Below are 15,432 nucleotides of genomic sequence, written 5' to 3' on the forward strand. Positions count from 1 at the left end.
AAAAAAAAGTAAATAACTATTATTTACATAATCAGTAGTGTCACACCATCCATTTGACAAATTTACGCGAGCATTCTTCACCATTGTGTTACACCAATAAAAAGATCACATTAAAATTTTCTTTTATCATCCTTTTCAAAGTACATTCTGAGCTCATCCAATTAACAATGCCGGAGGAAATGAAAAGTTTGTTTCCGCAAAGGAGAAAAAGAATGTCGTGGACAAAGATTTTATGCTTAAGAGAGAACTATTTTTGAAGTTAATACACCAGTAAATGACAAGAATCCATTAAGAGTAGAGTTAAATATTGAAATCTCACCTTTTAAAGGAGATATAAATAACAAAAACCCATTAAGAGTAGAGTTAAATATTGAAATCTCACCTCTTAATGGAGATATTAATACAAAAGAATTTATCTTTTAATGGAAATATTAATACAAAAGAATTTAGAAACAAAATTATAGTCATATTTTTTTAATAAAGAAAAGCTTGTATTATTAATTTAAAATGTGTGAAATTACAATTTGAAAATATAAATATCAAATTTAAAAATGGTAAAATATTGAATTTTAAAATATAATATAAAATTAAGTAAAAGTACATATGTAATATTATTAATTTAAAAATTCATAATATTAATTTAAAAATTCATAATTAATTATTCATTTATAGACTTTAGAATTATGTGGTTTATTTTGTAAATAATATATATATATAAAGTTTTGAATTTAAAATATCATTGGAAAATTTAAACTTTTTGTATACGATAATTATTCATTGTTAATTTATTTCATAAATCCATATTTGTCTATAAAAAAAATTACTGATTGAAAATCAATACTATTTCATTATTTTTAAACCAATATTATAACAAATTAAATTAACTACAAAAATATAATGCTCTATCTTAAGGAGGGAAAAACAAAAATTAACACATTTACCCATCTACGAATAATAGAAGTTATACTCTTTTATCCAAAAGGATTTTCGTTATCTTACTCATGTAAAAAGAAGACAATGATTACATTAAATTTCCATGTTACGCATTATTTAAACCACTTTCTTCAAAAGTTTTTTACAATAAATTTCCATGTACTACATTATTTAAACCATTAAATATTATTTACACTTTCCTTGAGTATTAATAAGTATTGTAGTTATAATTGAAATTATAAGTTTATTTTATTTATATTTTGGGAATATTTTTCAATTATATCTATGTTAAGTATTGTTTGATAAAATTAATAATAGTTAAAATTATATTTGTATATTAGATATTTTAATTTATTTATTTTGAAAACTTTAACATATTTTTACTATTTGTTTTATGTATAATTATTGTATAACTATTTTAGGATGGATTGTATAATCCACAATAAGTGGATGTTGTATTATCACTATCCTACTAGAGACTCGAGAGTAGACGTGGAAATGCATCTTTCCAAATGAAACATTTACTACTCCCATGGTTTTATATGGCTTTTAATTGTTTTATGACGGTGGAGGATGCTCATTTCGATATTGGTTTAATGTGACATTTCACTTAGGGATTTATCATATCTTGGTTGGGATTGCTATGTTTTTTTTGGTCACTAAATGTCCCAGTTTGGCCTAGCCTTCGCATATGTATTAGTCATTTCAGAAGGTGGCAAACACTCATGCTACATGGTGCTATCATCCTACATAGGAGAAGAACTTATTTTCACATGGAAAGAGATTTACAATGAGTTTTATGGTTCCTCATGAAAAGGTTTAGTTCTATATAGTCAGTGCCACATCAAGTAGTTCCTTAGACTTCCTTTATATATCTTCTAGTTCTAATAATTTTGAATTTTTGTTTCCCTAGCTCTTTGGGTAAACCAATTAACCCTTTTTCTTTTTCACATCAATTGTCTAGAAAGATTATGTGGTTGGGATCGGGGAATTCTATTGGGAATCACGATTGTCGTTAAACCAAAACCTGCAGGTGTTAGTCAACGATCGCATCGCCAGAGATAAGGATCCACGAGAGGCTGTTAGTCCATGTCACAAAACACTCAAGGAGCGTTGGTTTATCCAATGTCCAACAAATTCCTCTCTGCCCTATGTCACAAACTCATATTTCCCACCACCCTAGTTGCATCTTATGAATTTTTCTACTTCTAACTCCTCACACAATCTCACATATTCTAGTATTCCCTATCCCAATCCTCACAAACGTGCCTAGTTTGTAAATGCTCCTTCCCCAACCACTCCATGCATTTACTTTATTGATCACTCAGCTCAAACATGGGAAAGTATTTCTTCATAAATATGCCCTATCAACAAGTTTGAAGTCGCAAAGGAGTGGCATAGTTCTAAGAGAAAGGTGGCTCTCACACCCAATAATGGGTTGAGTTGTATAATTATGGTGATAGAATTGCAAATGCTTAAGAAATTTTAATCTAAATCAAGATACATAATTCTACTCTACTAATCTGTGGAATTTAATTCACAATTTAGAACAACATTCACAAACATGCAATATGCCCAAAACACACATGCACGGTATTTTTTTCTAGGGGAACCGAACTGGGAAAAACTCCTCAAGACTCTTTGCATTAATCAGAGGAATAGAGATGTATTACAATTCCTTGCCCTCTCTAAGCAGAACCTGCAAGTGAATAACCTCTCTCTCTACTCAATGAGAAGCTCTAACCCAGACTTAGTCAATTTTTTCCTCTTCTTGAGCCCTTATTTCCTTGCGCAAATCTTGAGGGATTAGCACCTATTTTTAGGAGTTTTCCTCCAATTGATTGTGAAATTCCCAAGGATTGATCATTTGGCTACATGCAACACCTATACACTCAAACTATTTATAATTGCTTGTTACATTGCCTTGGAATCTCCACCACAACTGGGGAACTTGAATTCCTAGCATACACTAGCTATTTTGAGATGATTGATTAGCTAACTAGATGATCATTGAGTTAGACTACTATCCCACTACACAACTGACCTTCCACTATTTCCATTAACTATTATAACTAGTTTAAATGAATACAATGAGATATAACTGAACTGGATTACTAAAATTTAGCAATCACGCATGCTTAACTGAACTCCAAGACCTCCTACTCGAATTTACTAAGCTAACTAAGTGACAAGAGCCATGTCATACAAGTTAACTACCTCCAAGTTGTTTGTCGATGTGGAAATTCAAATTTTCTCAATTTGACAAAGGCAAAGTCAAATTGATACTTTCTTACTACACTTCTCAACACTTTCTCTTAGCAAGAAAGGGATTATCGGCCACCCCCATCTTGCACCTATGGAATTCAAACTTCCCTCTTGACAAAGCCTTTGTCAAGATGTTAGCATCTTATTCCTCTATCACAATGTATTGTAGCAACATTTTCCGCCTCTACACGCAATCCTGTATATGATGATATTGGATATCTATATGCTTGTCTCGATCGTGAAATACCAAGTTCTCGAAGAACTGAATGAAACTTTGATTATCACAATAGATCACAATTGGATCCAACATATGACAAAACAATCTCGCAAGTATCTTTCTCATCTAGATCGCCTCATATATTGCTTGAATGACAACCATGTATTCAGCTTCTGGGAAAATAATTTTGTTCTGGTTAGACTTATAGTATTAGAGAAAAAAAATGTTTGGGAGACAAGATTTGAGTGACTTATTTTTGTACATAACTAGCAGGAACTTCTACACGGTGGATCATTATTAGAAAGATGCCCTGACTAATGATGGTTGGAGGAAATGGAAGGAACGTCAGGATTGACCTCAACCCCCTGAGTCAGTTCAATGGAAGCAACTGGACAGAGAGTTAGAATCCAGGAAGCTTACAGTCCAAAATGGACCAGACATTCTTCGATGGGGATATACTACAAAGGGAATATTTACCATCAAAGAGGCTTACCATTTAAAGGCAAGATGGGAGCAGGGGCATCACCATCCAATTTGGAAGAAGCTTTGAAAAGGTGGGTGGTGGTCGAGAGTTGCATACATTCTCTCGTTGGCATATAGGGGTAGAATCCTCACTTGGGATCAACTACAAAAAAGGGGTATCTATGGACCCTTGTATTGTATCATGTGTGGTCAACATAATGAGGATCTCAAACACCTATTAAATCCATGTCCTTTTGTAGTTCAAAAGTGGCACCAAGTGGAAGATCTCTTTGGAAGGATGGATAGAGACCATCAAAGCATTAGAGAAACCATCCTTATATGGTGGACATGCCTCTTCTCAAGCCTGGTCTTAATCGCGCTTGGGGACTATCTCTAGACTCCACACTTTGGGCTATATGAAAAGAGAGGAACTGTAGGACCTTTTAGAATAGCCAACAATCTTAGGAAGCAGTATGGGAGGGAACCATCCAGAATATCCGGGAAACAATCTTGGCTAAGAAATGGCAACCAGATGACTAGCAAGTTATGAAAGATATATATTAATATTCTCCATATTATATTAATATTAGTTTAAATATCTCATAGTATATTTTATATGTATCATGTTATCACCTTCTATGTGCAAATTTTCTAGCAACATAATCCCTATTTTCAATGGCAAGGACTATGCTTCCGTGTAACACTTGTGTAAGGTTGTATTTTTGATAATAAAGAATCATACCTCCATTAAATCAATTTTTGAACCTTAATGCCTAAAAAAAACATGTAGGTAATTTTCATAGCATTAATTTTTTGTTAATAAGAAATCATACTTTGGTTCAATTAGTTTTAGTCCCTAGTGCATCTTCATATTGAGTAGGGATAGATAATTCATTAAGTCGGTCATCCTTCTGCAATTTTGTGAGTGTTCTATATTTTATTTGAAGCAATTCCCATTTATTTCTCCCTAGTCTTAAATCATCCAACTTTGTAAAGTTTGTTATACATTTGTAATTCTGTCTGCATTCCTTTTGCTTTCTTCTAGCGTAATATATACCATTTATTGTTCCTCAAGAGTCCCATTCGAGTTCCATTCTAGTCCCTTAAGGATGAATGCATTCAATTTACATTTAAGTATTAGGAATTTTGTAGAGTACTTTACACACCTGCTCTATTTGAACTTAAAGTTTGTAATGTCTTTTTGACTCTTATAGAGAGCTATTTCCAAGAAAGCATGGAATTTGTGGTTTCGTATACTTTTAATTAAGCATTGAAATCTCATGAATGTTCTCCTATGATTGTTTATGATATTGAATGAAATCATTTTAGAGCTCTTTAAAATATTTGGACCATTTCTTTATTTTTTGTCTATGTATTTGTTTCAAATGTGTCTCCCTCATGATATGTGAATGGATATGTGCCATGGAATGACTTAATTAGATAGTATCTACTTCTTTTTGTTTTTATTTATTTTCTTTAAAATCACATGGTCCACTCAAAGGTGAATATGTTGAATGTTTAATTCCACATTTTTGAGTTAATCAGAAAATGTGAGTGTGTGAAAGAGGAGTATCACCTCTATAAAAACACCATAGAATATATAAAAGTCCCTAGGATGTTGACTTTTATCGTTGACGGGAAACGAGATCAACAACATTGTGTCTTTTGATATGAGGCTTATAGGTATTTTTCAAACAAGTTTTCATAATTTTGTGAAAGAGCCAAATCCTAGTGAGTTGCCCAATAAGTCTATGATCAACAAGGGCCAAGATTTTGTATCTTCACATGGTAGGATATGTGGGCATATACGGAATGTGGGCATATACGGAAGATGTAGGCATATACGGAAACTGGGCATATACGGAAGATGTGTGCATATACGGAAACTGGGCATATACGGAAGATGTAGGCATATACCGAAGATGTAGGCATATACGGAAGATGTGCGCATATACGGAAAATGTGGGCATATACGGAAACTGGGCATATACGGAAGATGTGCGCATATGCCCAAATTGGGCATATACGGAAGATGTGCGCATATGCCCAAACTGGGCATATACGGAAGATGTGCGCATATACGGAAGATGTGGGCATATACGGAAACTGGGCATATACGGAAGATGTAGGCATATACGGAAACTGGGCATATACGGAAGATGTGCGCATATACGGAAGATGTGGGCATATACGGAAACTGGGCATATACGGAAGATGTGGGCATATACGGAAACTGGGCATATACGGAAGATGTAGGCATATACGGAAACTGGGCATATACGGAAGATGTGGGCATATACGGAAGATGTAGACATATACGGAAACTGGGCATATACGGAAGATGTGTGCATATACGGAAACTGGGCATATAGGGAAGATGTGCGCATATACGGAAGATGTAGGCATATACGGAAACTGGGCATATACGGAAGATGTGCGCATATGCGGAAGATGTGGGCATATACGGAAACTGGGCATATACGGAAGATGTAGGCATATACGGAAACTGGGCATATACGGAAGATGTGCGCATATACGGAAGATGTGGGCATATACGGAAACCGGGCATATACGGAAGATGTGGGCATATACGGAAACTGGGCATATACGGAAGATGTGCGCATATACGGAAGATGTGGGCATATACGGAAACTGGGCATATACGGAAGATGTGGGCATATACGGAAACTGGGCATATACGGAAGATGTAGGCATATACGGAAACTGGGCATAAACGGAAGATGTGGGCATATACGGAAGATGTAGGCATATACGGAAACTGGGCATATACGGAAGATGTGTGCATATACGGAAACTGGGCATATAGGGAAGATGTGCGCATATACGGAAGATGTAGGCATATACGGAAACTGGGCATATACGGAAGATGTGCGCATATACGGAAAATGTGGGCATATACGGAAACTGGGCATATACGGAAGATGTGCGCATATGCCCAAACTGGGCATATACGGAAGATGTGCGCATATACGGAAGATGTGGGCATATACGGAAACTGGGCATATACGGAAGATGTGGGCATATACGGAAACTGGGCATATACGGAAGATGTAGGCATATACGGAAACTGGGCATATACGGAAGATGTGCGCATATACGGAAGATGTGGGCATATACGGAAACTGCCATATACGGAAGATGTGGGCATATACGGAAACTGGGCATATACGGAAGATGTAGGCATATACGGAAACTGGGCATATACGGAAGATGTGGGCATATACGGAAGATGTAGGCATATACGGAAATTGGGCATATACGGAAGATGTGTGCATATACGGAAACTGGGCATATAGGGAAGATGTGCGCATATACGGAAGATGTAGGCATATACGGAAACTGGGCATATACGGAAGATGTGCGCATATGCGGAAGATGTGGGCATATACGGAAACTGGGCATATACGGAAGATGTGGGCATATACGGAAACTGGGCATATACGGAAGATGTAGGCATATACGGAAGATGTGTGCATATACGGAAACTGGGCATATAGGGAAGATGTGCGCATATACGGAAGATGTAGGCATATACGGAAACTGGGCATATACGGAAGATGTGCGCATATACGGAAAATGTGGGCATATACGGAAACTGGGCATATACGGAAGATGTGCGCATATGCCCAAACTGGGCATATATGGAAGATGTGCGCATATACGGAAGATGTGGGCATATACGGAAACTGGGCATATACGGAAGATGTGGGCATATACGGAAACTGGGCATATACGGAAGATGTAGGCATATACGGAAACTGGGCATATACGGAAGATGTGCGCATATACGGAAGATGTGGGCATATACGGAAACTGGGCATATACGGAAGATGTGGGCATATACGGAAACTGGGCATATACGGAAGATGTAGGCATATACGGAAACTGGGCATATACGGAAGATGTGGGCACATCTTCCCTATATGCCCAGTTTCCGTATATGCACACATCTTCCGTATATGCCCAGTTTCCGTATATGCCCACATCTTCCGTATATGCGCACATCTTCCGTATATGCCCAGTTTCCGTATATGCCTACATCTTCCGTATATGCCCAGTTTCCGTATATGCCCACATCTTCCGTATATGCGCACATCTTCCGTATATGCCCAGTTTGGGCATATGCGCACATCTTCCGTATATGCCCAGTTTGGGCATATGCGCACATCTTCCGTATATGCCCAGTTTCCGTATATGCCTAGTTTCCGTATATGCCCACATTTTCCGTATATGCGCACATCTTCCGTATATGCCCAGTTTCCGTATATGCCTACATCTTCCGTATATGCGCACATCTTCCCTATATGCCCAGTTTCCGTATATGCGCACATCTTCCCTATATGCCCAGTTTCCGTATATGCACACATCTTCCGTATATGCCTACATCTTCCGTATATGTCCAGTTTCCGTATATGCCCACATCTTCCGTATATGCCCAGTTTCCGTATATGCCCACATCTTCCGCATATGCGCACATCTTCCGTATATGCCCAGTTTCCGTATATGCCTACATCTTCCGTATATGCGCACATCTTCCCTATATGCCCAGTTTCCGTATATGCACACATCTTCCGTATATGCCCAGTTTCCGTATATGCCTACATCTTCCGTATATGCCCACATCTTCCGTATATGCCCAGTTTCCGTATATGCCTACATCTTCCGTATATGCCCAGTTTCCGTATATGCCCACATCTTCCGTATATGCCAGTTTCCGTATATGCCCACATCTTCCGTATATGCGCACATCTTCCGTATATGCCCAGTTTCCGTATATGCCTACATCTTCCGTATATGCCCAGTTTCCGTATATGCCCACATCTTCCGTATATGCCCAGTTTCCGTATATGCCCACATCTTCCGTATATGCGCACATCTTCCGTATATGCCCAGTTTGGGCATATGCGCACATCTTCCGTATATGCCCAGTTTCCGTATATGCCCACATTTTCCGTATATGCGCACATCTTCCGTATATGCCCAGTTTCCGTATATGCCTACATCTTCCGTATATGCGCACATCTTCCCTATATGCCCAGTTTCCGTATATGCACATATCTTCCGTATATGCCCAGTTTCCGTATATGCCTACATCTTCCGTATATGCCCACATCTTCCGTATATGCCCAGTTTCCGTATATGCCTACATCTTCCGTATATGCCCAGTTTCCGTATATGCCCACATCTTCCGTATATGCCCAGTTTCCGTATATGCCCACATCTTCCGTATATGCGCACATCTTCCGTATATGCCCAGTTTCCGTATATGCCCACATCTTCCGTATATGCCCGGTTTCCGTATATGCCCACATCTTCCGTATATGCGCACATCTTCCGTATATGCCCAGTTTCCGTATATGCCTACATCTTCCGTATATGCCCAGTTTCCGTATATGCCCACATCTTCCGCATATGCGCACATCTTCCGTATATGCCCAGTTTCCGTATATGCCTACATCTTCCGTATATGCGCACATCTTCCCTATATGCCCAGTTTCCGTATATGCACACATCTTCCGTATATGCCCAGTTTCCGTATATGCCTACATCTTCCGTATATGCCCACATCTTCCGTATATGCCCAGTTTCCGTATATGCCCACATCTTCCGTATATGCGCACATCTTCCGTATATGCCCAGTTCCGTATATGCCTACATCTTCCGTATATGCCCAGTTTCCGTATATGCCCACATCTTCCGTATATGCGCACATCTTCCGTATATGCCCAGTTTGGGCATATGCGCACATCTTCCGTATATGCCCAATTTGGGCATATGCGCACATCTTCCGTATATGCCCAGTTTCCGTATATGCCCACATTTTCCGTATATGCGCACATCTTCCGTATATGCCTACATCTTCGGTATATGCCTACATCTTCCGTATATGCCCAGTTTCCGTATATGCACACATCTTCCGTATATGCCCAGTTTCCGTATATGCCTACATCTTCCGTATATGCCCACATTCCGTATATGCCCACATATCCTACCATGTGAAGATACAAAATCTTGGCCCTTGTTGATCATAGACTTATTGGGCAACTCACTAGGATTTGGCTCTTTCACAAAATTATGAAAACTTGTTTGAAAAATACCTATAAGCCTCATATCAAAAGACACAATGTTGTTGATCTCGTTTCCCGTCAACGATAAAAGTCAACATCCTAGGGACTTTTATATATTCTATGGTGTTTTTATAGAGGTGATACTCCTCTTTCACACACTCACATTTTCTGATTAACTCAAAAATGTGGAATTAAACATTCAACATATTCACCTTTGAGTGGACCATGTGATTTTAAAGAAAATAAATAAAAACAAAAAGAAGTAGATACTATCTAATTAAGTCATTCCATGGCACATATCCATTCACATATCATGAGGGAGACACATTTGAAACAAATACATAGACAAAAAATAAAGAAATGGTCCAAATATTTTAAAGAGCTCTAAAATGATTTCATTCAATATCATAAACAATCATAGGAGAACATTCATGAGATTTCAATGCTTAATTAAAAGTATACGAAACCACAAATTCCATGCGCTCTTGGAAATAGCTCTCTATAAGAGTCAAAAAGACATTACAAACTTTAAGTTCAAATAGAGCAGGTGTGTAAAGTACTCTACAAAATTCCTAATACTTAAATGTAAATTGAATGCATTCATCCTTAAGGGACTAGAATGGAACTCGAATGGGACTCTTGAGGAACAATAAATGGTATATATTAAGCTAGAAGAAAGCAAAAGGAATGCAGACAGAATTACAAATGTATAACAAACTTTACAAAGTTGGATGATTTAAGACTAGGGAGAAATAAATGGGAATTGCTTCAAATAAAATATAGAACACTCACAAAATTGCAGAAGGATGACCGACTTAATGAATTATCTATCCCTACTCAATATGAAGATGCACTAGGGACTAAAACTAATTGAACCAAAGTATGATTTCTTATTAACAAAAAATTAATGCTATGAAAATTACCTACATGTTTTTTTTAGGCATTAAGGTTCAAAAATTGATTTAATGGAGGTATGATTCTTTATTATCAAAAATACAACCTTACACAAGTGTTACACGGAAGCATAGTCCTTGCCATTGAAAATAGGGATTATGTTGCTAGAAAATTTGCACATAGAAGGTGATAACATGATACATATAAAGTATACTATGAGATATTTAAACTAATATTAATATAATATGGAGAATATTAATATATATCTTTCATAACTTGCTAGTCATCTGGTTGCCATTTCTTAGCCAAGATTGTTTCCCGGATATTCTGGATGGTTCCCTCCCATACTGCTTCCTAAGATTGTTGGCTATTCTAAAAGGTCCTACAGTTCCTCTCTTTTCATATAGCCCAAAGTGTGGAGTCTAGAGATAGTCCCCAAGCGCGATTAAGACCAGGCTTGAGAAGAGGCATGTCCACCATATAAGGATGGTTTCTCTAATGCTTTGATGGTCTCTATCCATCCTTCCAAAGAGATCTTCCACTTGGTGCCACTTTTGAACTACAAAAGGACATGGATTTAATAGGTGTTTGAGATCCTCATTATGTTGACCACACATGATACAATACAAGGGTCCATAGATACCCCTTTTTTGTAGTTGATCCCAAGTGAGGATTCTACCCCTATATGCCAACGAGAGAATGTATGCAACTCTCGACCACCACCCACCTTTTCAAAGCTTCTTCCAAATTGGATGGTGATGCCCCTGCTCCCATCTTGCCTTTAAATGGTAAGCCTCTTTGATGGTAAATATTCCCTTTGTAGTATATCCCCATCGAAGAATGTCTGGTCCATTTTGGACTGTAAGCTTCCTGGATTCTAACTCTCTGTCCAGTTGCTTCCATTGAACTGACTCAGGGGGTTGAGGTCAATCCTGACGTTCCTTCCATTTCCTCCAACCATCATTAGTCAGGGCATCTTTCTAATAATGATCCACCGTGTAGAAGTTCCTGCTAGTTATGTACAAAAATAAGTCACTCAAATCTTGTCTCCCAAACATTTTTTTTCTCTAATACTATAAGTCTAACCAAAACAAAATTATTTTCCCAGAAGCTGAATACATGGTTGTCATTCAAGCAATATATGAGGCGATCTAGATGAGAAAGATACTTGCGAGATTGTTTTGTCATATGTTGGATCCAATTGTGATCTATTGTGATAATCAAAGTTTCATTCAGTTCTTCGAGAACTTGGTATTTCACGATCGAGACAAGCATATAGATATCCAATATCATCATATACAGGATTGCGTGTAGAGGCGGAAAATGTTGCTACAATACATTGTGATAGAGGAATAAGATGCTAACATCTTGACAAAGGCTTTGTCAAGAGGGAAGTTTGAATTCCATAGGTGCAAGATGGGGGTGGCCGATAATCCCTTTCTTGCTAAGAGAAAGTGTTGAGAAGTGTAGTAAGAAAGTATCAATTTGACTTTGCCTTTGTCAAATTGAGAAAATTTGAATTTCCACATCGACAAACAACTTGGAGGTAGTTAACTTGTATGACATGGCTCTTGTCACTTAGTTAGCTTAGTAAATTCGAGTAGGAGGTCTTGGAGTTCAGTTAAGCATGCGTGATTGCTAAATTTTAGTAATCCAGTTCAGTTATATCTCATTGTATTCATTTAAACTAGTTATAATAGTTAATGGAAATAGTGGAAGGTCAGTTGTGTAGTGGGATAGTAGTCTAACTCAATGATCATCTAGTTAGCTAATCAATCATCTCAAAATAGCTAGTGTATGCTAGGAATTCAAGTTCCCCAGTTGTGGTGGAGATTCCAAGGCAATGTAACAAGCAATTATAAATAGTTTGAGTGTATAGGTGTTGCATGTAGCCAAATGATCAATCCTTGGGAATTTCACAATCAATTGGAGGAAAACTCCTAAAAATAGGTGCTAATCCCTCAAGATTTGCGCAAGGAAATAAGGGCTCAAGAAGAGGAAAAAATTGACTAAGTCTGGGTTAGAGCTTCTCATTGAGTAGAGAGAGAGGTTATTCACTTGCAGGTTCTGCTTAGAGAGGGCAAGGAATTGTAATACATCTCTATTCCTCTGATTAATGCAAAGAGTCTTGAGGAGTTTTTCCCAGTTCGGTTCCCCTAGAAAAAAATACCGTGCATGTGTGTTTTGGGCATATTGCATGTTTGTGAATGTTGTTCTAAATTGTGAATTAAATTCCACAAATTAGTAGAGTAGAATTATGTATCTTGATTTAGATTAAAATTTCTTAAGCATTTGCAATTCTATCACCATAATTATACAACTCAACCCATTATTGGGTGTGAGAGCCACCTTTCTCTTAGAACTATGCCACTCCTTTGCGACTTCAAACTTGTTGATAGGGCATATTTATGAAGAAATACTTTCCCATGTTTGAGCTGAGTGATCAATAAAGTAAATGCATGGAGTGGTTGGGGAAGGAGCATTTACAAACTAGGCACGTTTGTGAGGATTGGGATAGGGAATACTAGAATATGTGAGATTGTGTGAGGAGTTAGAAGTAGAAAAATTCATAAGATGCAACTAGGGTGGTGGGAAATATGAGTTTGTGACATAGGGCAGAGAGGAATTTGTTGGACATTGGATAAACCAACGCTCCTTGAGTGTTTTGTGACATGGACTAACAGCCTCTCGTGGATCCTTATCTCTGGCGATGCGATCGTTGACTAACACCTGCAGGTTTTGGTTTAACGACAATCGTGATTCCCAATAGAATTCCCCGATCCCAACCACATAATCTTTCTAGACAATTGATGTGAAAAAGAAAAAGGGTTAATTGGTTTACCCAAAGAGCTAGGGAAACAAAAATTCAAAATTATTAGAACTAGAAGATATATAAAGGAAGTCTAAGGAACTACTTGATGTGGCACTGACTATATAGAACTAAACCTTTTCATGAGGAACCATAAAACTCATTGTAAATCTCTTTCCATGTGAAAATAAGTTCTTCTCCTATGTAGGATGATAGCACCATGTAGCATGAGTGTTTGCCACCTTCTGAAATGACTAATACATATGCGAAGGCTAGGCCAAACTGGGACATTTAGTGACCAAAAAAAACATAGCAATCCCAACCAAGATATGATAAATCCCTAAGTGAAATGTCACATTAAACCAATATCGAAATGAGCATCCTCCACCGTCATAAAACAATTAAAAGCCATATAAAACCATGGGAGTAGTAAATGTTTCATTTGGAAAGATGCATTTCCACGTCTACTCTCGAGTCTCTAGTAGGATAGTGATAATACAACATCCACTTATTGTGGATTATACAATCCATCCTAAAATAGTTATACAATAATTATACATAAAACAAATAGTAAAAATATGTTAAAGTTTTCAAAATAAATAAATTAAAATATCTAATATACAAATATAATTTTAACTATTATTAATTTTATCAAACAATACTTAACATAGATATAATTGAAAAATATTCCCAAAATATAAATAAAATAAACTTATAATTTCAATTATAACTACAATACTTATTAATACTCAAGGAAAGTGTAAATAATATTTAATGGTTTAAATAATGTAGTACATGGAAATTTATTGTAAAAAACTTTTGAAGAAAGTGGTTTAAATAATGCGTAACATGGAAATTTAATGTAATCATTGTCTTCTTTTTACATGAGTAAAATAACGAAAATCCTTTTGGATAAAAGAGTATAACTTCTATTATTCGTAGATGGGTAAATGTGTTAATTTTTGTTTTTCCCTCCTTAAGATAGAGCATTATATTTTTGTAGTTAATTTAATTTGTTATAATATTGGTTTAAAAATAATGAAATAGTATTGATTTTCAATCAGTAATTTTTTTTATAGACAAATATGGATTTATGAAATAAATTAACAATGAATAATTATCGTATACAAAAAGTTTAAATTTTCCAATGATATTTTAAATTCAAAACTTTATATATATATTATTTACAAAATAAACCACATAATTCTAAAGTCTATAAATGAATAATTAATTATGAATTTTTAAATTAATATTATGAATTTTTAAATTAATAATATTACATATGTACTTTTACTTAATTTTATATTATATTTTAAAATTCAATATTTTACCATTTTTAAATTTGATATTTATATTTTCAAATTGTAATTTCACACATTTTAAATTAATAATACAAGCTTTTCTTTATTAAAAAAATATGACTATAATTTTGTTTCTAAATTCTTTTGTATTAATATTTCCATTAAAAGATAAATTCTTTTGTATTAATATCTCCATTAAGAGGTGAGATTTCAATATTTAACTCTACTCTTAATGGGTTTTTGTTATTTATATCTCCTTTAAAAGGTGAGATTTCAATATTTAACTCTACTCTTAATGGATTCTTGTCATTTACTGGTGTATTAACTTCAAAAATAGTTCTCTCTTAAGCATAAAATCTTTGTCCACGACATTCTTTTTCTCCTTTGCGGAAACAAACTTTTCATTTCCTCCGGCATTGTTAATTGGATGAGCTCAGAATGTACTTTGAAAAGGATGATAAA

Source organism: Pinus tabuliformis, chromosome 2_2 (assembly GCF_031772625.1).
Source record: "Pinus tabuliformis cultivar Carrire ecotype Pingquan chromosome 2_2, CPIR1, whole genome shotgun sequence".
In the NCBI taxonomy this organism is placed as follows: Eukaryota; Viridiplantae; Streptophyta; class Pinopsida; order Pinales; family Pinaceae; genus Pinus; species Pinus tabuliformis.